General features: G+C 34.3%; 1 long non-coding RNA gene across 1 annotated transcript in view; it reads left to right on the forward strand.

Moving 5' to 3' along the window:
- The first annotated feature begins 22,490 nt into the window (after window positions 1-22,490).
- The window catches only part of LOC140148667 (uncharacterized), an 83,895-nt gene continuing 79,587 nt past the window's right edge, over window positions 22,491-26,798 (forward strand). Inside the window, exon 1 of the long non-coding RNA XR_011858511.1 lies at window positions 22,491-22,691. This is a non-coding gene — a long non-coding RNA (uncharacterized lncRNA). The remainder of the gene's footprint in view (window positions 22,692-26,798) is intronic.

Consider the following 26,798-nt stretch of genomic DNA (forward strand, 5'->3'; position numbering starts at 1 on the left):
TTTTCATCCCAGCCATTTGAAGTACATATCATTAGATGTATACAATTTACTTTTAAGACTGTTGAATTAAAAAAATATCAATGTTTAATCATTTGGCATAAAATGTGTACTATTATATCGCGAATTAAAAAAAAAATCAAAATTATTTGATAAGGACATTCCTTATTTTAAAAATGCAATTCGATATGTCTGATGTGCTCTCAGGTCCAACAAAAAATATGTGAAAACGTCGCTATCCGAGTCCTTAAGCTTGTATCAAATCATGGAAGTAAGAGGTAGTTGCACTTTCTGTTCAAAAGACGTCATTGTCTTAAGGGGTACTACACCCTGCCCAATTTTGTGCCTATTTTTGCATTTTTCTCAAAAATCATAGAGCATTGGTGACAACTAAGATATGTATATTATAGGGGAAAGGACTACAACTACTGCACTGGAAATTTTATTTCAGCACAGACAAGAGTTGTGGGGTTACAGTCAAAAATGAGGGAAAACCAATATTTGATCAATACATCATTGATAACTACTTGCCTTGAGTTGCTGAATTTTCAGAAAAATGCAAAAATAGGCACAAAATTGGCCAGGGGTGTAGTACCCCCTTAAATCTTGGAAATGGAATACAAAAGCCAAGCCTTGATATCCATCTCATCCTCCTACTCATCAATTGAGGATGAAGCAAGATGCAGAGACATAGACCCTGTTCACATTAGAAAATTCCTTCATTTGACGAAGATAAGTTAATCTTGATTAACTAATTAAGCATGCGTACACATTACGCTGAACGAAGATCGAACGAAGACATTACACTGTACACATTTCATGAAAATTAACGAAGCTCGAACGAAGCTATCATTTGGATTTCTTCTTTGAAGAAATATTTACCAGGGCTAACTATTCCTCTGTCCACGTTTTGCCCCGTGTGTTGCTGCAATTTACATCCCAGGAGTTGCATCTTGCCTCACATCTGCAGCTCTCATTGCCAATTTGGCAATATTTGCCATGTCCTGACCCATGTGATAGCTATACATGTACATCTACAGTCAGTGGCAGCGCCAGGAATTTTTTTCGGGGCATGGGGGGTCAAAGTGGATTTCAGGGGACAAAATCAACAAATTTTGTGCTAAATTGCCGTAAAAAGTGGAAATTTTTGTAATTTTTGGTTGCACTGGGGGAGGCAACAGGGGGGGGGGGGTAAGAGTTTTCCCCCATACCCCTGTGGTGCAGCCACTGTCTACAGTTTGTATACCAGTCTATGCCTATACTTTTCCCATGCATTTAATACCAGAACTCAAGGCTCAAGCCTCTCAAGCCAGTGTCAAAGAAATTGCATGCAAGTTTTATTCATGATGAGAAATAAAATCGACAGGAAAAAGCATGAATATTTTTAAATCGTAACAGAATCCACAACACTGCATTTATCGCAGGTCTTATATCCAACTTTCAAGGCCAATGTATATTTATATACCTTCATGTCATGCAGATGGAGACTCAGTGCAATTGAACTGGAGTTGTTTTGTTCTGCAAAATACAGCGATGGCTTGTTGAAGTAGATATTGATGACCGATATTTAAGATGTTAAAAGCTAGGACGACTAATTAAGGACTTCCCTTGTGCCATGTGTATTTACTAATAATGCATGAATGCAATCAGAGGCTTCTTGTGGGTGCCAGACTGTTTGCTCTGCTCCAGTCATTTAACCAAAATCAATGAGTAAAACTTCCCTTTAAAGCAGTGGTCAGGGGGGGGGGGGCAAAGGGGAAGCTGCCCCCTGTGAGAAGTCTTGCCCCCCCCCCTGTGGGATGCTGGCCACCTTGATATCTAAGATTTTTAGGCCTTTTTGTATTTTTTAGCCCATTTTTGACCATTTTCGTGAAAGTTTTCCCCCTTAAACTTGTTTTGCCCCCTTTGCCCACCCTCTGAAAAAGTGCTGGCTATGCCACTGCTTTAAAGGGGCATTTGGTGATTCACAACCTCATCAATACACCCTCCCTCAGTTACTCCAAATAGTTGAGATTGCGTACCATCAGAAATCTATACTACCGTACATACTCACAGTGGTACATACTGTTTGTATGCATGACCTTTCTTTCAGATTGGGTCTTTTGACAAAAACATTGTTCAATTTGTATTTTCTGTTTATCGACAGAACCTGATGACAACACATTGGCCTATGGGGCCCTGCAATACATGCAATTATGTGTAACTCACACACAAATTCAATGTCCGAATCATTGAAGCATACCATGAAAGGAGGATATATTATACTAAAATCACAGAAATCATGCATGCCTCAGTTTATCAAGCCATACTCTGTTGATTAGGCAAAAAAAAAAAAGTTGTTTGTTTGTCCTCCACCGCCCGCTCCTCAGATTAAGGCCTGACCAATATTTTTTTTTTTCAATTTTTTTTTTTTTTAATAAAAATAAATAAAATTCAATTTTTTTTCAGATTTGGAGTATCTCTGGACCTAGCTAGAGCTAAATGCTAAGATCTTTCATGGTTGAAAATAAAAAAAGCCCCCCCAAAACATTTTGTGTCTTCAATATGCAAAGTTATAACTTGTGTTCATGTCATAGTCTATTATTTTTAGTGACTTCAAAATAAATTGGATTTGAAATCATTAAAAGACTACCGGTATGACATGAACACAAATTATAACTTTAACTGCATATTAAAGAAACAAAATGTTGGTTTTTTAAGTCACCATGAATGATTGTAGCATTTAGCTCTCTAGCTAGGTCCAGGAATGCTCCAAATCCGGAGAAAAAAAATCCGCCTCGCCCACCAAGACGCCCTCTTTCAAAGCTGTGGAGGACAAACATACAATTTTTTTTGGCCTTATGAATGTGATCACTCAAACCTCTTGTGAGTGAGCCATTCCCCAGAAAGAACCTATTGTTGGTTTTCTGGCAGATAAAACTAAATATAACTTTTTTTAAAAGTTTTGTTCATGGAAATGTTTGTGTGGCAAAAGTAATATTTTCACATGCATAATTTATTAATAAATGATCTTTTCTTGCACAAATTAACAAAATGATGAAAACACACGTAATATTTTTCAATTTTGAGCTTCTTTTACATTTTTAACATATTTTTCTGGATAGATTTAATAATATCTTATTTTTTGTAAAAAATTGAAAAAGCTTGATTGAAAGGAAAATGCACTGGATATTCTCATCTAAACAATGATTAATCCACAGAATTCAGTACAACATACTTTATACTCTTTATCACATTCTATTTTATTAAAAAATTCCATGTGAAACTTAAATAACCCAACACGTCAGGGGGTAATTGATCTTCATTGGTTTTATGAGCACATATCTAGTGGCCTCACTGCAGTTGATCGCAGTTTGTCTGCCACATTCAGATCAATTGTTTTTTATATTTTTAGAAATTGACACCATATTCCTATACATTGCACACCCCAGGCATAAATGTTATCTTAGATCTTAAAAAAACAAGATCCATGATTTTATCATGGTTTATCATTCAATTCAGTTCATTTTCATCCTCTCTTTCAGATTGTTAGTTTTGAGGACTGCACGCAAAAAGTATTTTCACTTAAATAAGAGACAATATCTCTGAGTTGGTCGGTCGATTGAGGACAATCAAACAACCATTTTTTTGGGGGGGGCCTTACAGACATCATCTGAGAGGTTTTTAAAATATGAATGCTGTTACTATCTTTGCAATATACTCATGGTTTTTGATGTCACCTTGTCATTATACTTGACTACTTTCTTCTCCTAAAAATATAAATGCCAAGCATTGCTCACATCATTAGCAAACGCTATCATAGAACATGGGTTTAAGCGAAATGTTTTGTTCATTCATAGACCTTCCAGCACTACACATACACAAAATGAACATTTTCTCAGGTATAATTCACAACGCTGCATTTCCCCGATAATTGAGTACCATGACCTTTTTTTTTATTCCTTACTCACACCAAAAAAACATCTACTCAGCTTACACAAAAACAGGTAAAAATTACTTGGATATTACTAGTTATTGAAATGTATTTTTAGCCTGCAAGATGGAAAATAACTAGTAGGTATATTAGCATACAAAGAAGATGGTATAAAAAGGCTAAAAAACAAATTTGTTGCCTGTAAGCTGCATATGGTACATTTCATTTTGGGGAGCTTTTTTAATAGCATTTTTTTTATTTGAGAAATTCAGAAAAAATTCCTATCACATTATGGGTCAAATTTTGGCACCATTTGTACATCTCAACTTCTGTAAATGCCAACAGCTTCTTGGTGCTTTGCCCAGGGGGGTAGCCAGGTTTCTTGGGGGGGAGGTAGTGGGGAAAATAAAATTTGTGGGAACAGACAAAAAAAATTGCAGTTGCATCATGCAGGTTTTTTTTATAGAGACTATACATGTCTTTGAGCTTCCAAAAAAGGCTAAATTGGGACGAAGCACATTTTAAAGAATTTTGACCAACTTCACAAAAAATGTTTTAAATTTGAGCAAAAATCTGGCTTTTTTATGATTTTTTTTGAAAATTTACCATTTTTTTACCATTGTTGGTGCAAATTTCTCAAAGTTGGTCAAAATTAAAAAATAAATAAATAAATAAACGGGTCCTAGACATTTTTATCTAGTTTTTAAAAATTAATTTAAAATTTTTTTTTTGCCCAACAATTTTTTTGGATTTTCTCCAAAAATGAGCATTTTGGCCCAAATTTGACCTCACATATGATTTCATCAAGTCATTGCCATTCTAAAATGTATATTTTTATATTATTTAGTCCAATAATTTAGCAGTTTTGAGGCCTGAAAGTTTCCATAATTCCAGGGTTAAGACCAGCCTTAAGGGATCAAGAATGAGCGTTTATGGCGTTTCGACAGTATTGTTTGTGGGACATCAGAGCACCTCAGACGTATCGAATTGCATTCTGAATAAATACGAAGCATGTCATTCTGATATCAAATAATTTTCATTTTTTGAAATTCACGATATAATACAAATTATTAAAATTTGATATTTTTCAAATTTTTGATATATAACAGTCCTCGAAATAAATTTTATAAATCTATATATGATATATTCTTAAAGTGTATGTAGCTGGGAGGAAAAGCCGACGATCAATTGAAAAGTTTGACCTTTTATATTGAAGATATGGATTTTTTTTTTTAAAAAAGGGGGGTAAATTTGATGAAAAATCATTGCAAAGGGGGCCTTTGAAAGATTTGGTAACTCTCATGGTTGTCAACTTTTGTGTTGAGTTGGGGGCCGGGCATACCATTAAAACTTAAAAGTTGAGTGCCCCCCCCCGACAAAGGAAAGAATGTACGAATGAATGAATAAAAGAATGAAAGCATGAATGATGAATGGGTGGGTGGATGGATGAATGCACACGAAAGAACGAAAAACTTGAATGAATGAATGAATGAACGAACGAAAGAGTGAATGAATGAATTGTTGAATGAATGCTGAATGAATGGATTAATGAATGAATGAATGAATGAATGAATAAATTAATGAATTAATTAATTAATTCACAAACACTTGTAACAGAGGGGATGCAAAATGAAAAATTCACATTTTTTCCAGTGTCCCCCGGGTGGGGGGGGGGACTCATTGAAAATGGGTGACGGGGATGTGCGGCCACATTGACCCCCATTTTTCAATTCCCTCTCACACAATGACCCCTTTTTTATTTTACTGAATTTCACTCTCACCCAAGACCCCCTTTTTTGTTTTCCTATCACCAAAAGACCCCCTTTTTCAAAACATTTTGGGAAATCACTGAATGACCCCGTTTTGCATTATTTTTCCTCAAATTTTTCAAAAATTTTTAAATTTTTCAAAAAAACCCCATTTATATCTAATACCAAAACTTTTTTCCAATCTCACTGAATGACACCCTTTTTTGGTAAGATTTTGGTAAGAAAATAGTGTAAACTCATGTTCTACGAGAAAAATTAAGGTCATATTTTTAAAGCCCCCCCCCCCCTTCAGAGGGGTAAAAAAATGTCAGGGTCACCCTCTTTGCATCATCCCGTTACAAGTGTTTATGACCGTTCCTAATCTGACTCAACGGATCCATCTGTTATACAAAAATCTATATTGTAGCCCAATTGGGTGCCTTTGGAGATGTTTCAAGTCTTGTTAACCTGTGCCTATTCGTAGAAACCAATTAATTGGGCAACTTTTCAACATTGGCTTCCACATTCCGTGACTTTCTGGTACATAGATTCTTATTCCTAGACACCAATGGTTTATGAGAAAATTGGGCAAATTTTGATGATTTGATCGGCTCTGTGATTCAGCTGATATTCAGCTGAAATATTTTGGCAACCCTGTCGTCTTCTTGTTTACAAGTTCCTCCCAAACGCACGTGTATGTGGTCTTGGTTTGACATTGATCATTGACTACCAGTCAGTGTTGCTGTAGAACGAAATGTACTGAGCCTTCTACTTCTATCAAGAGCTTTATCAAGGGAAATATAGAACAAAGTGGAAATTTAGGAGTCTGTTTATGAGCAACTGTTCAAGTCTGCAATTGTCTTAGCTTTGCTCTGGATCCGGAGCGCTCACCTTTGGCCATCCACCATCCCAACACTTGCTTTGCTTGGACTACAAAACGTTGTATAGTACTACATGTATTTACACAGGTAAGCATTGCACACAATATAAACTCTTAATTATATTTTCTGTTTACTGAACACTACCGTAAAACTAATAGGTGGGCCTTTTCAGCTCTCTACTCGAGAAGTCTAGCCACGAATTTGCTCATGCGAATGCGTAACTATATTGTGTGGAATGTCTCAGTGTTGTGGTTCTTAGGCCAAAAAAAAAGTTGTTTGTTTGTCCTCCACCGCCCGCTCCTCAGATTAAGGCCTGACCAATATTTTATAAAAATAAGTAAAAATTCAATTTTTTTTCAGATTTGGAGTATCTCTGGACCTAGCTAGAGCTATTAATACTAAGATCTTTCATGGTTGAAAATAAAAAAGCCCCCCCAAAACATTTTGTTTCTTCAATATGCAAAAGTTAAACTTGTGTTCATGTCAAAGTCTATTATTTTTAGTGACTTCAAAATACATTGGATTTGAAATCATTAAAAGACTATGACATGAACACTAACATTTAGCTCTAGCTAGGTCCAGGAATACGCCAAATCTGAAAAAAAAAATTTAAAAAAAAAAAATCTGCCCGCCTGCACGTCCTCTTTTAAAGCTGTGGAGGACAAACAAACTATTATTTTTTTGGCCTTAGATTTAGAAAATGCCCATGAAAAGTAATAATCCAAAACCTCACAATTTTAAACTTAATTTTGATATCCTGTGTTTTTTCTTGTGCACCCTGAATATTAGCTAATATTGATATCAACTTTGGGTCAATGAATTGCTGTCCTTTTAAAGCTTTCCAGCAATTTATACTGAAAAATGTCAGTAATTTGTATAATAAAAGATGAAGGCATATAATCTGAAATCTGATTTTCCCTGTCATGAAAACAGTGTGTCACAAAAATGAGTGCCAACTAAGTTGTAAATCCTATAAAATTATGGCCTTGGGATGATACAGTTTAAAAGACTCCTTCCTAGCTTCACTGAAACTTGAAAGTTTACTCAACCTGTGAAAAGAATTGTATGCAAAGCCTCATTCCAACAGAAACCATGTAATCCCATTTATCATGTTTATTGATGTATTAAACCATGCAATTAAACATGTTACTCATGACTGACCTTTGAGCCCAAATGTGACACGATCTGATTCATGGGGCCTAGTTCACCATGTAAACTTGTATGGCTCAAAATTCTGACCGTTTGTCTATACTAACCTTTTGCTGTTTCAGTGCGATATATACCAATTTTGGACAGAGGGTATCAGTTTGTGAATGAGGACAACGTATTTAGTTCCTTGTACTAGTGGGGGCCAAAGGAGGCATTTTTGAAAATTGAGTTATTGTAATTATTACATAATACATACAATAGGAGCTAATAGGCTATCATATAGGCCTACTGAAAACACCAAAGATCTAGCGTACTTGGTCCTAAAGTTATGAAGTTTTCAATGTCTATTTGCTTAAATGTATTTTATTGTTTTTTTATTCCATATTTTTGCCTGTATCTCAGTTTCAAATTTGCCGCCTTTGGCCCCCATGGACCAGATCGTGTCACATATACTACATAAATATAGCAGGCATACATGGCAGCCATCGTTTAGTTTCGTTTCATCTTGAAAAAGTAATAAAAAAAAAAAAAAAAAGCAAATTTAAATAAATAAAATTCCGGACAAGAAACATTATTCTTTTACCTAGTCTTAGTAAATCTGGCAACACTGTTCAACATACTTTTCACAGTGGGCCTAAATAATCTACATTATTTACTTTTTGTTGTTGTTATTTTCATGTACTGTAAAAATTCTGGGGAAAAAAGGGTCTTCAAAATGGGAATGTGCCACTCAGACTTTTTGAAGCCGATTTTCTCTATACTAACTTTTTGCTGTTTCAGTGCGATATACCAATTTTTCACAAAAAGTACTTTTAAGGGCACCCGAAAAACATGAACATAAATTTAGGTTTTTTGGGGAAAAATCAATATCTTGAATATGAAAGGTCAAAATTTTAAATTGATTGTAGGTTTTTCATCCCAGCTACACATTTAAAGTACATATCATTAGATGTATACAATTTACTTCGAAGACTGTTGAATTAAAAAAATATCAATGTTTAATCATTTGGCATAAAATGTGTACTATTATATCGCGAATTTAAAAAAAAATCATTTGATAATTATTTGATAAGGACATTCCTTATTTTAAAAATGCAATTTGATTGCTCTCAGGTCCAACAAAAAATATGTGAAAACCTGATACGATTTCTCAGGTGCAAAAGTCGCTATCTGAGTCCTTAAGCTTGTAAGTTGTATCAAATCATGGAAGTAAGAGGTTGTTGCACTTTCTGTTCAAAAGACGTTGTCTTAAATCTTGGAAATGGAAGACAAAAGCCAAACCTTGATTTACCCATCTCATCCTCCTACACAATGTACTCATCAATTGAGGATGAAGCAAGATGCAGAGACATAGACATTCGACGAAGATACGTTAATCTTGATTAACTAATTAAGCATGCGTACACATTACGCTGAACAAAGATCGAACGAAGACATTGCACTGTACACATTTCATGAAAATTAACGAAGCTCGAACGAAGCTATCATTTGGATTTCTTCTTTGAAGAAAACATTTACCAGGGCTAACTATTCCTCTGTCCACGTTTTGCCCCAATTTACAGGAGTTGCATCTTGCCTCACATCTGCAGCTCTCATTGCCAATTTGGCAATATTTGCCATGTCCTGACCCATGTGATAGCTATACATCTACAGTCAGTGGCGGCGCCAGGAATTTTTTTTTCGGGGGTCAAAGTGGATTTCAGGGGACAAAATCAACAAATTTTATGCTAAATTGCCGCAAAAAGTGGAGATTTTTGTAATTTTTGGTTGCACTGGGGGAGGCAACAGGGGCGGGGGAAAAAGTTTTCCCCCATGCCCCCTGTGGTGCAGCCACTGTCTATAGTGTGTATACCAGTCTATGCTTATACTTTTCCCATGCATTTAATACCAGTACTCAAGGCTCAAGCCTCTCAAGCCAGTGTCAAAGAAATTGCATGCAAGTTTTATTCATGATGAGAAAGAAAATTGACAGGAAAAAGCATGAATATTCTTAAATTGTAACAGAATCCACAACACTGCATTTATCGCAGATTTTATATCCAACTTTCAAGGCCAAGGTATATTTATATACCTTCATGTCATGCAGATGGAGACTCAGTGCAATTGAACTGGAGTTGTTTTGTTCTGCAAAATACAGCGATGGCTTGTTGAAGTAGATATTGATGACCGATATTTAAGATGTTAAAAGCTAGGACGACTAATTAAGGACTTCCCTTGTGCCATGTGTATTTACTAATAATGCATGAATGCAATCAGAGGCTTCTTGTGGGTGCCAGACTATTTGCTCTGCTCCAGTCATTTAACCAAAATCAATGAGTAAAACTTCCCTTTAAAGCAGTGGTCAGGGGGGCAAAGGGGGAAGCTGCCCCCTGTGAGAAGTCTTGCCCCCCCCCCTGTGGGATGCTGGCCACCTTGATATTTAAGATTTTTAGGCCTTTTTGTATTTTTTAGCCCATTTTTGACCATTTTCGTGAAAGTTTTCCCCCTTAAACTTGTCTTGCCCCTTTTGCCCACCCTCTGAAAAAGTGCTGGCTATGCCACTGCTTTAAAGGGGCATTTGGTGATTCACAACCTCATCAATACACCCTCCCTCAGTTACTCCAAATAGTTGAGATTGCATACCATCAGAAATCTATACTAGCCGTACATACTCACAGTGGTACATACTGTTTGTATGCATGACCTTTCATTCAGATTGGGTCTTTTGACAAAAACATTGTTCAATTTGTATTTTCTGTTTATCGACAGAACCTGATGACAACACAGTGGCGTATGGGGCCCTGCAATACATGCAATTATGTGTAACTCACAAATCCAATGTCCGAATCATTGAAGCATACCATGAAAGGAGGATACATTATACTAAAATCACAGAAATCATGCATGCCTCAGTTTATCAAGCCATACACTCTAAATTTCAAGGATTTAAAATAAATCCGTAAGGACTGTAGTTAGGGACCAATCAAGTATTAGATTTAAAATTAAATCTTACAGCCTTAAAATTAAATCTTTAAGATTTAAAATTCAAATCTATAAGATTAATTTTAAATCTAAAATTGATTGGTCCCTAACTACAATCCTTAGGATTTATTTTTAAATCCTTGTAATTTAGAGTGTACTCTGTTGATTAGGCAAAAAAAAAAAGTTGTTTGTTTGTCCTCCACTGCCCGCTCCTCAGATTAAGGCCTGACCAATATTTTTTTTTTAAATAAAAATAAGTAAAGTTCAATTTTGTTTTCAGATTTGGAGTATCTCTGGACCTAGCTAGAGCTAAATGCTAAGATCTTTCATGGTTGAAAATAAAAAAAAGCCCCCAAAAAACATTTTGTGTCTTCAATATGCAAAGTTATAACTTGTTTCATGTCATAGGTCTAGTCTTTAGTTTTTAGTGACTTCAAAATACATTGCATTTGAAATCATTAAAAGACTATGTCATGAACACAAATTATAACTTTAACTGCATATTAAAGATACAAAATGTTAAAGTCACCATGAATGATTGTAGCATTTAGCTCTAGCTAGGTCCAGGAATACATGTATGCCAAATCCAAAAAAAAAAATTATAAAAAAAAAAAAAAAAAAAAAAAAAATTCCAGATTTTCCAGACAAGAATAAGCTGTGGAGGACAAACATACAATTTTTTTTTTTTTTTTGCCTTATGAATGTGATCACTCAAACCTCTTGTGAGTGAGCCATTCTCCAGAAAGAGCCTATTGTTGGTTTTCTGGCAAAAACTAAATATAACTTTTTAAAGTTTTGTTCATGGAAATGTTTGTGTGGCAAAAGTAATATTTTCACATGCATAATTTATTAATAAATGATCTTTTCTTGCACAAATTAACAAAAATGATGAAGACACACGTAATATTTTTCAATTTTGAGCTTCTCTTACATTTTTAACATATTTTCTGTGTAGATTATCTTGTTTTTCATGAAACTTTGAAAAAGCTTGACTGAAAGAAATATGCACTGGATATTCCCATCTAAACAATGATTGATCCACAGAATTCAGTACAACATACTTTATACTCTTTATCACATTCTATTTTATTAAAAAAATTCCATGTGAAACTTAAATAACCCAACACGTCAGGGGGTAATTGATCTCCATTGGTTCTTATGAGCACATATCTAGTGGCCTCACTGCAGTTGATCGCAGTTTGTCTGCCACATTCAGATCAATTGCTTTTTATATTTTTAGAAATTGACACCATATTCCTATACATTGCACACCCCAGGCATAAATGTTATCTTAGATCTTCAAAAAACAAGATCCACGATTTTATCATAGTTTATCATTCAATTCAGTTCATTTTCATCCTCTCTTTCAGATTGTTAGTTTAAGGACTGGGGTATGAACGTTTGGACAGTATTTATTTTGGGACATTAGAGCACATCAGACATATCGAATGGCATTCTGAATACGAAGAATATCATTCTGATATCAAATAATTTTGATTTTTTGAAATTTGCAATTTAATACACATTTTATGGCAAATCATTAAAAATTGATATTTTTGATATTTAACAGTACTTGAAGTAAACTTTGTAAATCTGATGATTTATACTTAAAGTGTATGTAGGTGGGATGAAAAGCCGACGATCAATTGAAAATTTTGACTTTTCGTATCTAAGATATGGATTTTTTCCCAAAACACCAAAAAAAAATTATGTCTTTTTGGGAAAAAAATCCATATCTTTAATACGAAAGGTCAAAATTTTCAATTGACCGTCGGCTTTTTCCTCCTGCTACATACACTTTAAGAATATATCATTAGATTTATATAATTTACTTCGAGGACTGTTATATATCAAAATTTGAAAAATATCAAATTTTTATAATTTGTCATAAAATTTGTATTATATTGTGATTTTCAAAAATGAAAATTATTTGATATCAGAAAGACATGTTTCAGTATTCAGAATGCAATTTGATAGGTCTGAGGTGCTCTCATGTCCCACAAAAAATACTGCCGAACCGCAATAAACGCTCATTTTATATCCCTTAAGGACTGCACGCAAAAGTATTTTCGCTTAAATAAGAGACAATATCTTTGAGTCGGTCGGTCGATTGAGGACAATCAAACAACCTTTTTTTTGGGGGGGGCCTTACAGACATCATCTGAGAGGTTATTAAAATATGAACGCTGTTACTATCTTTGCAATATACTCATGGTTTTTGATGTCACCTTGTCATTATACTTGACTACTTTCTTCTCCTAAAAATATAAATGCCAAGCATTGCTCACATCATTAGCAAACGCTATCATAGAACATGGGTTTAAGCGAAATGTTTGGTTCATTCATAGACCTTCCAGCACTACACATACACAAAATGAACATTTTCTCAGGTATAATTCACAACGCTGCATTTCCCCGATAATTGAGTACCATGACCTTTTTTTTTATTCCTTACTGACACCAAAAAAACATCTACTCAGCTTACACAAAAACAGGTAAAAATTACTTGGATATTACTAGTTATTGAAATGTATTTTTAGCCTGCAAGATGGAAAATAACTAGTAGGTATATTAGCATACAAAGAAGATGAGTATAAAAAGGCTAAAAAAACAAGTTTGTTGCCTGTAAGCTGCATATGGTACATTTCATTTTGGGGAGCTTTTTTAATAGCATTTTTTTTTATTTGAGAAATCCAGAAAAAATGAAATTTCCAAGCAAAAGTTAATTGTAATTCCTATCACATTATGGGTCAAATTTTGGCACCATTTGTACATCTCAACTTCTGTAAATGCCAACAGCTTCTTGGTGCTTTGCCCAGGGGGTAGCCAGGTTTCTGGGGGAGGTGGGGAGGGGGGAAATAAAATTTGTGGGAACAGACAAAAAATGCAGTTGCATCATGCAGTTTTTTTTTAATAGAGACTTCCAAAAAAGGCTAAATTGGGACGAAGTACATTTTTTTAAATTTTGACCAACTTCACCAAAAATATTTTAAATTTGAGCAAAAATGGGGCTTTTTTTATGATTATTTTTTGTTGAAAATTTAGCATTTTTTGACCATTGTTGGTGCAACTTTCTCAAAGTTGGTCAAAATTTTAAAAAATAAATAAATAAGCGGGTCCTAGACATTTTTATCTAGTTTTTAAAATTAATTTAAAAAAAAAATTTGCCCAACAATTTTTTTGGATTTTCTCCAAAAATGAGCATTTTGGCCCAAATTCGACCTCACATATGATTTCATCAAGTCATTGCCATTCTAAAAATGTATATTTTTATATTATTTAGACCAATAATTTAGCAGTTTTGAGGCCTGAAAGTTTCCATAATGACACCTTGTTTGTTAAAATTGGCCCTATGGTTTATAGCTCAGACAATAATTATGAAATTGGGTCATTCAGTGTTTCTAGATCAAATCAAGAAAATTTGAGCAAGTACTAACATTACCTTCAAATATCCCCTTTATTACTGGCCAATATATAGGGAAAAAGTCACTAATATTATTTGGTAACATTTTTGTAATAAAAAGATCCAAAAAGCAGTTCTATAAAGGTGATAGAAAGGAGAAAAAATAATATTTAAACATAGAATAGTATCCATTTTCAAACTTTTACCAATTTTAGTGAACGAGGCTTAGTGTCAAAACCACTTTATGTACAAAGTCAATAGGGTTTCCTAATGATAAAAAATGGCATAACTCAAAAACGCTTTGTTGGCAAAAATCAAAATTTGGCAGGCAAGTTTTTCTCACCCAACTACACATCCTGTATCATTTTAAACCAAATGTGTGCATGACACAGTAGCCGATGTTTCTACCTTAAAGGCTTAATGTACAATTTCCTTCAAATTTTAAATTTGTCATTATATATTCAAAATGCTGAAATAATACCAGTAATAGGCCCTAATTATCGGGAATGGTTTCTGTCCATTTTGAGCTGAAATAACGAGGTAAACACTGCTTGTTATTTTGGCCGTTTAACACGCAGTTCTATAGGAGGACATAAAGTCATAATTCTTGAATTATGACTTTATGTCGAACTTTGCTCTGTTTACCTACAAACACAACAAATTTGGCTGATTCCATTTACGTGCAAGTTGTGACATGCGTATCATTACAAATATGCCAAAAAATCAGGTTTGAAAAAAATTAGCCAAATTCATATTATAAGATTGTACATTATGAGTGACTTTAAGTGTTGATCAGAACAACAAAATATGAAAGAAGTTAATAATCTGTATCTCAAAAATCAATATTAGTGACAAACATCTAATTTAGCATGATCACATCACATTTATCGTTTGCAAATTGTGTTACCAAAAAATTGGCATGTGAAAAAGGTCAAAGATTTCTGGCAGGCTGAAGGGGAAGCAAATTTTGATAGACCAGGGGGGGGGGGGAAGCAATTTTTTGGCATGTTGTCCGGAAATATTACCCCAGGGGTAATAAGCCCAATCGCCATTGTGACTTCCGGTTTTTGAGACCACTTTTAGGACACTTTGACCTCTGACATTTTGGGAAAATTGCTCTAATTATTATTTATTTATTTATTATTGTAATAATGTTTTCATTAAAAATATTTAGATAATTAATTTATATGATAAATGTATTTTTTGGATTTGTTTAAAACTTTTTTAAATTATATTTTGTATGCACAAAAACCAATTTTTCTGAATTTTCGCGATAGGTCAAAGGACAAAGTGTCCTAAAAATGCAAAAACTGTCCCACAATGCATTGCAAGCTTCTAATGCCGATTTGGCTTATTATAGATGTGTTTCTTTATTTCAATTCAACAGGCATCTGAGGTTTACACCTCTTGACATAAGAGTGCATTGCCAATTTAGAGTTTTGACATTGTTCTTCAAGGAATATTCCATCAATATTCCCAGGTGGTGTATGACGTGCAGTCCCTAAATTCAGTAAATTTTCATCGTCAACCGTGTAATTGAATGGGATTATTTTGAAATTTTAAAACGCTTGAAATATCACAAACAAATAGGCCTATGTTGATAAATAATATTAATACAAGCTAAAACCGTTGGGGTTCGATAATGAACCCCACAAAACTAACCGAGTATATGGAAAATGCCATACGACCGGGCGGTTTCACGAGTTGCCGGCTCGATCATGTCATCCGCCACCTGAATATTCCACATCATCTCATCCTCCTCATCCCACGGTGAGACTTATAAGAGCAAACCCTCAAGATACATGGTTTACCATGGAATCATATTACACTTCATATTCCGTTAGAATTTCCCATTCAAGTTGTGCCCCAAAGAAGATGAGGCAAAATTTGAAGTCAATTTTTGCTGCAATCCATGCAGTCTCCTCTACGCACTCATCTGACACACAAGCTAGCATCATATCAATATCAATCAATGGGCAAAGTGTTTCACTTACGACTGCACACAACCGACCGTCCATGACAGAATTCAAAGTGGCCGTTTACTACTGATTTTATTTTGCAAGACTTGCTACATTGAATATCATCAAACTGACTTGGATGGTTATAAAGGTTAACATATTTTGTAATGAATCATATGTGGTGCGATCAAGCAAAATCAGTCTGAAGTCGGGTATATTCAATTTCAAGTTTTTTACAGGATTGTATAAAGCATTCGCAAAGGTACATTTTGCAGAAACCTCTTTTGAAATTAAACATTTAGTTCCAAAGATATGAACAATTGAAGTGTTTCCAAAACAGTAGACAACAAAAGAAAGGTTTTCCTTTGTTTGTCTATATCTGGAAATCAATATTTCCGACTGATTTGGCTTGATTGAATCACATTATGATTTGACATCCATAAACTGTTATTCGTTTAATGTCAGTCATTGGAACAGTGGATTCTACCCCTGGTTATTTATTATCGAGACAGCATGATTTATGCACCAATTGTGACCAGTAGTTGTGAGCACAACTAAATGACATCATAATTAAGGTGGTATTGGATGCATTTTCTAGAAATTAGAAAATGCTTTGAGCATGTTTTAATTGAGTAGGGTAAAGTACATTGATCAATGTGCCTTTTGTTTGGAGCAAATCGGACATACGGTTTCCATAATACATCAATTTATATTTTCTTTGTATCTTATTGTTTTTGTCAATAATCAATATAGTTAATGAGCTAAAAGGACTAGAAAGGCTCATTAATATGTAATTTTGCCAATATTTTGCTAAAATCAATGCATAAATGTTAAGATACTTTTATTTTGCATACTTTTGCCCTGAAACTTGGTCAAAGTGTTTCTAATATCTTCTAATGTATTATATAGTGAAGCCGCCCTCTAATTTGCATATTTGCATAATTAATGAGCTAATTTGCATAAATGCTAATTAATTATGCAAATATGCAAATTAGGGGGCGGCTTCACTATATGATACATTAGGACATATTAGAAACACTTTGACCAAGTTTCAGGCAAAAGTATGCAAAATAAAAGTACCCTGAACATTTATGCATGGATTTTTAGCAAAATATTGGCTAAAATTATATATGTTAATGAGCTTCTCCAGTCATTTTAGCTCATTAACTTTATTGATTATTGATAAAAACAATAAGATACAAAGAAAATATAAATTGATATATTTTGAAAACCGTCTGTCAGATTTACTCCAAACAAAAGGCATATTGATCAGTGTACTTTGCTCTACTCAGTACTCAATCAATCTGTTTAAAACATGCTTAGAGCACTTCTATAATGCCTCCATCTTATTTTAGAGTGAAAATTATCATGGTCCCAGTGTAGTGTGCAAGTTAAATGAAACTCATAAATTATTGTATATGATGAATATCCATTCCACTCATAAATCTCATATTATCCCAACTAACTCTGACTTAGTTTCTAATTTCTAAGTTTATGATCATTCAGTGTTATGTTTCATGACAGTCTTTATATGGGGGCATATTATTTGCATAACTTAATTTACAACAAGACACTTGGGCAAGTAGCTGCTGTGCTACAACTTGCCCAACATTTTAACAACTGTCAATTTATTACCAATAGGCTTGCCCCATAAAGATATATATTGAGGGCTCAGTGCAACACTGCCTTTAATATCTTCCAGTTTGAATCTCACTGCACGTGACTTGATGACGCAATCAGCCTAAGTCATATATACCCGGGGAATCGCTGGCCGGGTCAACGTCACCTGTGTGGCTACATGCTGGGGATCTTCTGCGTGGCATGCGAGGGGTCCGAGGTTCGAATCCCGGGGGTGCCAAGTGACTTCTTTCTTCATCTTCCCTCCTTTTTCGTTTCTTCTTTCCCTTCCGATAGCAAAAAAACCTTGTGTTCAGTTAGGGTTATACTACTACATAACCACATGACAAGGCCTTGTTGTACTGGCTTACAACTTTGAAATGGGTTCATTAAAAGAAAATTCTTCCTGACAATGTTGGTACCCAAATCTCATTTTCATCAAAAATGGAGAGAGGCAGGGTTTTGATGAGCCCTCGATATTTGCTTTTTGTAGACCTTTTTATGAAAAACACCGGTCATGCACGACCAAGATAAACAAAAACACCACAACCAATCACACATTGGTAACGGAGCGTTTGATAACCGCATGATGTGGTATAAATATTCACACTAATCACAAATTTTGTTGGTCTTGTTTGATGCAGAATATTGAACACGGTGTCCACTGCTTGGTCGAATATGCGTTTCAAATCTCCAACAATTGATTCTGAACTAAATTCTGAAGATTTCTGATCATCTGCTGAAAAGGTATATTGATATATTGAATGTTTGTTGACAAACTGTCCAGCACCCATTATTTGGAACAGGGTCCAACTAATGCACATGCTTCATGTCACACGTGTACTACATGATGATTATGCTTAATAAAAATTCCCTTTAAAAGGGAAGGCCAGCCTCAATGCAGAAGAGGTCTTGTAAATAGTTTGGGTCACCGTGAAAGGCATTTTTTAGGATCACGCTTACATCCATGTTACATGACAGTTCACCAAACCATCAATGGTGAGAACATGCACACTGAAACAGCAAAAAACATTAACTCCTATAACTCCTGTCAACTCTTTAATTCATTACTCCAAATTGTTCTGTATTTTTGTCTTTACTGCTTTTTACCCATGCTTATTATTAAAATCAAGAAATACACTGCAGTTGTTAGTTAATTCGCTATGTTAACTCAACTTACATGCACATTTTATTTTAAAATAATTTTATATTATTTCGCAATGTATAGTTTACTATAAAGTAGATAGTGGCAAGCACATGATAAAGGACTGATCATTCACTACAATCTTCACTTTTAAACTGTATTTTTTGAATGTGTTGATTGTTAGTCCGAAACTCCTGCAAAGCTATGGACATGGGCACATGGCATCTTACCTACTCCATTCTGTAATAGTCTGCATTGTGTGTTTTCTCAGTCTTCACTCATTTTGTTGCCTGTAATTTTATGAATCAAATAAAAAGATAGAAATTGGCCTCACTTTAGTTATGTGTCATTTTACAGTATTTATAATTTATAAAGTAAGACAATAATTTATTTATTTTCTATAAGTGCATGTCAAAATATGGGATATATTGTTCAATATTATAGCTAGCCCTAAAAACTTTATTTTCAATCGGATTTTTCCCGTTGAAAAGACAAAACTGATGTTAAAGATAGCAATAATATCATCAATAACATTTTGAGTCAATTTTATCCATAAAACGATACAGGATAGGATAGATAATTACTTTGACTTCAATGTGGTCCATATAATGAAGATTTTGATTCTACAACATTTTTAGATCTGTTATCAACATATCAATTATGCACTCACAGGCAACCAAACATCATGCTATGCTCAGTAGTCCACTTATATGACCTCGTGATCATTCCCCTGCTTTGACCATGTCATTTTTTTGATATGCTGATTGCTGAACAAGTTTATGTTTATATGTGTAGGCCTAACCTATGATAACTTTTTAAGTCATAATTAATTCAAACAACTTTGGCAATACTCAATCGTTTTTAGTTCGTTGAAACGGCAAAACATACTTTCTTTTCCTTGCAAATCGAATTAGCAGACATCAAAAACATTTCCACCACGAGAAGTAAAAAAATAATTCATACCAATAGAAGAAGGCTATAATCTTAGCTAATCTTTAGTGTACACAAACCCCATCTCAGAATTAGGTACCAGCCCTATGGGCTGGCGAAAAGAATTTGAGTGCTTAAGGGGGTACTACATCCCTGGCCAATTTTGTGCCTATTTTTGCATTTTTCCCACAAATTATAGCGCATTAGTGACAAGTAAGATATGTATATTATTGGGGCAAGGACTACAACTACTGCACTGAAAATTCAGCAATTCAAGGCAAGTAGTTGTTGATTTATTGATCAAATATTGGTTTTCCCTCATTTTTGACTGTAACTCCACAACTATTGTCTGTGCTGAAATAAAATTTCCAGTGCAGTAGTTGTAGTTCTTGCTCCTATAATATACATATCTTACTTGTCACCAATGCGCTATAATTTTTGAGAATGATGCAAAACTAGGCACAAAACTGGGCAGGGGTGTAATACCCCCTTTTAAGCATTTTAGATTATAATTAATTTTGCTTTCAAGATGTGAGGAGAAAGAGGAGATGGGAAGTAGAGATAAAAGATAACTAAATAATACACATACTGAATTTAACATTGTACTTGTAGATATAAGTTTGAATTATTTATTTGAAAATATGATCATACTTTAAGATCATGAAAGATAGTCGTTTCATATACAGGTGTTATATTTTAGAGATAAGAATTCATAGGTTTTACTGAGAGATAAACAGATGGAGAATTAAACATGGATAGGGGAGAGAGAGAGAATGGATGTGCTAACATATACCCTGCAAGTGATAAAATGGAAACAGACCTAATAAAGGTATAATGTAATATTTTGGTCAATGTTGGGGAGTTACAGCTACATGCATTTGAATTGAGCATTATATTTATCAACACTGTTGTTTTCTTTATTTTTGCCACATTTTTTAAATAAAAAACTTATGACAATATTTTTGACTTAGCCGTCGCTTTTTAAGCAATTCCTACAAATCTTTATTTTTGTTATGCTTTGATGGGATCACTGAATGTATCTTTAATGATATTGAAGAGCAAGGCTTGCTTCACATGCATATAGATGGCAGGCAAGAGCTTGAAATTGAACACTCCTTAAGAGTCTACAGTTTGTCTTGAGGACATGCGTAATTTGATCAATATTTTCTGAATGTGGGATGTTTCTTTGAATTAAAATCGGCACATTTGTTTTCTATTTACAGTATGTAGTGACAAATTCAGATGAAATGTTGACAGTATTTGAAACTAAATCATGATTTATTTTCTTACATTGTGATGTTGCATTTTGAATGCACTGTCTGTATTAAGTGCATTTTGTGTGATTTTATATTAACAGCTCGTGGTATTTTGAGTTCCAAACATGGCAGCAGATTTTCTAGTTTCCAATTTGCTGGTTTTAAGGCTAAGATGGCAATATTTTTAATTATTCACTTCAGATTGGTCAAAAAATAGCCTTGTGATTTACCATAACTGTATAAGCTTTAACCCAATTTTCCCTGAATTTTTAAAAATCAGTTTTTGCATCCAAATACTCATTGTGCTTGATTCCGATTGTACCCCCCCATGTTTCAACCCAAATTGGTGGTAATGGTCCATAACCATAACTAGTGCAGATTTGGTGTAACATTCAATAGATGCATACATGCACAACATTCAACAAAGTTGTTTGATTTGATTTTAGATTCAATTCTCCAGCCGATATCTCCATGCCACACCTGCAAAATGGGCCTACCATAAAGAAATTTTAGGCGAAATGATGCAAAAATAACTCAAACTGGTTTCAATGGGGTGCAGTGCATAAGGCAAATTTTTAATTCAAAACATTAAAAGCTTACAATTTCAAGGAATTTCATTTTATATAATAGGCTGCATCAGTATCAGTTATTGAATCATCTAAATATAAGTATGCTGCCCTCCAGTGAAAATGAAAACTTATGTTAATCTTAGGTGCAACGTTCTGATGAATATCATGATCATGATTGATCAAAATGTAAAAGATATTTGTTAGCGATTTTTTTTGCTAACAACAACAACAAAAAAGTAAAATCGTTTGACTGCAGGTTGAAATTTATTTTCCAGTTTATAGAAATCTATTTCTCCATATGTCTATGTGTGGTACAGCACAAAACTATATACCCTGTGGAGAAATGCATGTGCTTTATTATATCATAGCAAACATCGTTAGAATTTCCATGGCCAATTATCTTGTATTGTTTCAAATTACTGCCTGCGCTTGCATGAATTAACCCTGAAGTGCGCACACATTATATCAACCCTTTCAGTCAATAAATTGTATAGTATGTTAATAGAGTGTGCGTATAAATTGAACAAAGTGGGCGGTTTATGTCTAGACCACGAGTAAATCGGCGAGGATGAACTGCTACTGTGGTCAAAGGGATGTAATGTATATGAATAGTTGGCCAACAATTTGCCCCACAGTCAAATAACAGTAAGTGGATGACCCATAAGTATTGTCCGGTTTTTCTTCTGTGCCCTGAAGATGTTAAGTAAATCTTGCAAGCATTTTATGACTTGAAAATAGAAGTGGTTAAAAAATTGATGTAATGGTATTGGTATTTAATAAAAACCAGGTGTGAATCGGGGCGAGAATGACATTTGAGGCTTGCTTTGTCTAGAGGGTAGTGGTTCTCATTGGAAATACACATTTTATTTGGGGATGGTGTAAAAATTTGGATTTGTAGTCAAAGAGTTGTTGCTTGCTGCAATGCTGGGATTCCCTCCAAATACACTACAGTGAATTTCCCTGTCATGCGAAATACTAAATAGCGGATGTGCTGATATTAATTTACAAATTCTTCTAGCGGCGTTTAAATGTACATGTACACTGCAGAGATGTTTCTCAAAGTGGCACTGATGAAAAAACCTCGCTTGGAAAGGTGTAACGAGGGATCATGATCGGGCGTGAAATAATTTTGCAGCCGCCAACAGCAGTGTGACTTGGGATTGAGGTAATAAGTTGTATGATTATTTTTTCAAGCGATTGTGTTTAAAAGAACAGCACATGGGGTGTTAGAAAGTAAGGTACACATGCTGTACCAGGTATTGTGTCATCAATTTAATAAGCAAGGCTGTTGTTGTAGCTTTAGTTGTTGTTTTTAATGTAAGGTTTATTTTCTCTAAGTTGATTCAATGCAAATGGACAAGAATTTGATGACAGATTTCAAGGTGATTTGTTGGCTGGGTGTTTACAGTTAATCATATCAGTAAAATAATTTATAAAATGAAATAATACGATATACCAAAATAGGCTTATCTACCAAAGATAGCAATTTGTGTTGTCAATCTTTATGGGTGAAGGATGCTCCATTTGAAGATATTGAAATTGTAGCAAATTATGTTATATACATGTACTGTAGATTTGCAATTTGTTATCCACTTGAGATAATTATTTCATATATTGTAGGTTGAAAATGGTGATATCTACTGAAGATATCAGTTTGTTTTTAAAGAAGGTGTTATCAATGATGCTATCTACTGAAGATATATACTGTAGATGGTGATATCAATTTGTGCTATTAACTGTAGATAATTATGTTGTCAGTTTAAATGGTGTTATCAACTGAATATAGCAATTTGTGCTAACTACTGCAGATAATTATGTTGCAGGCTATTGGTTTAAAATGGTGTTATCAACTGAAGATAGCTATTTGTGCTATTCAATGGAGATAATTATGTTGTAGGTTTAAAATGGTGCTGTCTACTGAAGATAGCAATTTGTGCTATCCACTGTAGATAATTACATTGTAGGGTTAAAATGGTGCTATCTACTGAAGATAGCTATTTGTGCTATCTATTGTTGATAATTATGTTGTAGGTTTAAAATAGTGCTGTCTACTGAAGATAGCTATTTGTGCTATATACTGTTGATAATTACATTGTAGGTTTAAATTGTGCTATCTACTGAAGACAGCTATTTGGGCTATCTACTGTTGATAATTATGTTGTAGGTATAAAATGGTGCTGTCTACTGAAGATAGCAATCCACTGGAGATAATGATGTTGTATGTTGTAGGCTTAAAATGGTGCTATCAGGCCTGGACAAAGTTGGCAATTTGGCACTCTCCATGCCGAGAAATTTGTCATTTGATTGGAAAATTTTGCTTTTCTGGGTAAAAAAAATACATAAGAAATGGTGGGAAATCCTGCTAAGTTGGAGGGAAATCTATCTCTATTGCCTGGAAATGAACATTTTTCCAGGACTGGGTGCTATCTACTGAAGATAGCAATTCGTAATATAGTGAAGGTAATTATGTTGTAGGATGTATGTTTAAAATAGTGCTATCTACTGAAGATAGCATGCAGCTTGTGCTATCTACTGTAGATAATTATATTGTATTTTATAGTTATAAAATGATACTGAAAATAGCAGGTTTTTGCAATCTATTGTAGATAAGTATGTTTTAGGTTTTAAAATTGTATATCTAATGAAGATTGCAATTTGCGCCATCTATCGTAGATAATTATGATGTTGTAGATTGTACGTGTCAAATAGCGCTATCTACTGAAGATAGCAATTTGTCTGTAGATAAATATGCTGTATGTTTAAAATGGTGCTATCTACTGAAGATAGCAATTTGTGCTATCTACTGGAGATAATTGTATTGTATATTGTAGGTTTAGAATGGTGCTATCTACTGAAGATATCAATTTGTGTTACACTCTAGGCAATTATGTTGTAGGGGGTATGTTTAATGCTCTGCATGCTGGCCATAGGCTTCAACATAAAGAGTCCAAGTTTGGAGACATTTTCTCCAAATATCAGAGCAATCTTAAGAACCACTGAACCAATACTAGGCTTGTTTGTACTCATTTTAATGCATTTTTAATGCTGATTCCAAATATGGTCATGAAAATTTACAATTCTGAAATGTTTTGAAACCTGTCGTCTGCAGTCGACACCCGCGTGGAGAGAGTTAAATTAGTGCTATCTACAGAAGATAGCAATTTGTGCTATCTACTGCAAATAATTATGCTGTAGATTAAAAGTTTTAATCTTATTGCACATAACAATTTGTTATATTGATCATGGTGTTGTATGTTGTAGGTTGAAATTGGTGCTATCTACTGAGGAAAGCAATTTGTGCTATACTATAAGTGATCATGTGTTGTATGACGTATATTGTAGGTTTAAAATGGTGTGTTATATACTGAAGACTGCAATATGTGTTATTGTAGATATATGTTGCAAGTTTAAAGTGCTGCAATTCTAGATGTGTTTAGTTACTGAAAACAACTAAGGCAAATATAACCAAATTAGCAATATATTGATAATAAGAATAGTTATACTTTCACCTGACAAAGGGCTTTTAATGGCAGGTAGCAAAAATATTGACCAAATATGCTTAGGGCTAAATGTTATGGTATGGTAAAAAGCATTTTATTATGTGGGTTGGAAAGGAAATCACCAAGAACACTGCCCGTGCTGACTTTACCTTTGGTTGCATTATGTCAGTGCAAACAATATTTCAAATATTAATTGCAGTACTGAGTTGTTCATTTACGTAAGTAATCACACTCTAAATGGCTCACTTCGAATAATGGTAAGTTCACAAAATCAAATTATATTTTGGATCAATAGAATTTGATGAGATAATTCACAGTCTTGGTGCGGATTACTATGACAGTGCAATATTCTGAGGCATTTTTTTTTGCTCCACAAAGTTTGTAAGCTAGCCTGTGAGATGGTCTGCTTGCTGACTTATTGTGCTCAATGATAGGGGTAGCCTATTATATTGGTTCATGCTTGGCATGATCTTACTGAGAATTGAATACCTGAGTGGAAGAAGGGCCCAACTCCATCAAAACTGTTTTTGAGATATTAAGAAAAAACTTAATATTTGGAAAAGTTGTATAGACAGAGTGTTTTCATCTTCAGGGGACATTTAATACATGAACATACAAAAGTACAAACATTCGAAATTATATATAATGCTTCCATGGCAACGGTACAGGTCTTAATACGACCTGGAGTTGGGCCCTTCTTCCACTAATATACTGCAAGTGCCAGTTCTGTGTTATAAATAGCTACAGAAAGAAGGTGATCACCATTTATTGCACAAGTAGAACTCATGTAATATGAAAGTTTATTGTTGTGAAAAGCAGATTTCATGGATGAACAAAATTCCTCTTTAACACTATATTTGTGGAAGAAGGGCCCAACTCCATGGAGTTGGGCCTTTCTTCCATGAAAACCATGATTAAGTGTATGTGGAAGACTATTTAGAGAGTGGATTTTGGCTCATCTTTCTCACACAAGGAAGAACAGTCTGCAGGCAATAAAATGCTGGGTCTAACTCATTTAAAAAAAAATGGAGTTGGGCCCTTCTTCCACTCAGGTATTCAATTCCTACTTTAGACACTGTTTGTTAGAGTTAGGATCAAGCTTTAGGGCGGAATATGTTTTTAGGTTAGGGTTAGGATTAGGGTCAAGGTTAAAGAGACATAAAGTTTAGCTTTTTTTTTTGTAATTCTCACAAAAAGATATTTTTTACACCAAAGTAGTTCTTCAAAAGGCAATTTGTTTAAATTGTTTTAACTCTGGACTCTCTGTGTATTCTTAACCTTCCCATAATGACCCCAAGCCTGATTGCCCCATTAACGCATTAACCCCCTTGTTGGCAGGCCTTTCCCTTCCTGTGTGCCTATACAATGATGATAAGTTGAATATTTGTATGCAACAATATCATGCTTGTTGTTTGCTATTTTTATTAGCCAGGATCTAACACATACTCCAATGTCTAATGTCATAGTTCTATAACCTTAATACACATTTACACTTTAAGTTATGACCTTGCGTACACTGGCAATCAATTGCATACCCTACAAAATTCCATCGCGATATCAATGCACTTTAGTGCATCCAGGTTGTTATACCATGCCTTGGGGATAGAGACAAGTTGTTATCATTAACCCATTTTATATTACATAGATTTAGTTCATCATCCAATCACTTCTCATGGGATCTAATGCAAACACTCAGCCCTAATTCAACGCACAAATCTTCACGATCTAAAACGATGCTGTAAAAATCCTTCGACTCAAGTGAGATTTGAATT

This window comes from Amphiura filiformis, chromosome 1 (genome assembly GCF_039555335.1).
Source record: "Amphiura filiformis chromosome 1, Afil_fr2py, whole genome shotgun sequence".
Classification (NCBI taxonomy): domain Eukaryota; kingdom Metazoa; phylum Echinodermata; class Ophiuroidea; order Amphilepidida; family Amphiuridae; genus Amphiura; species Amphiura filiformis.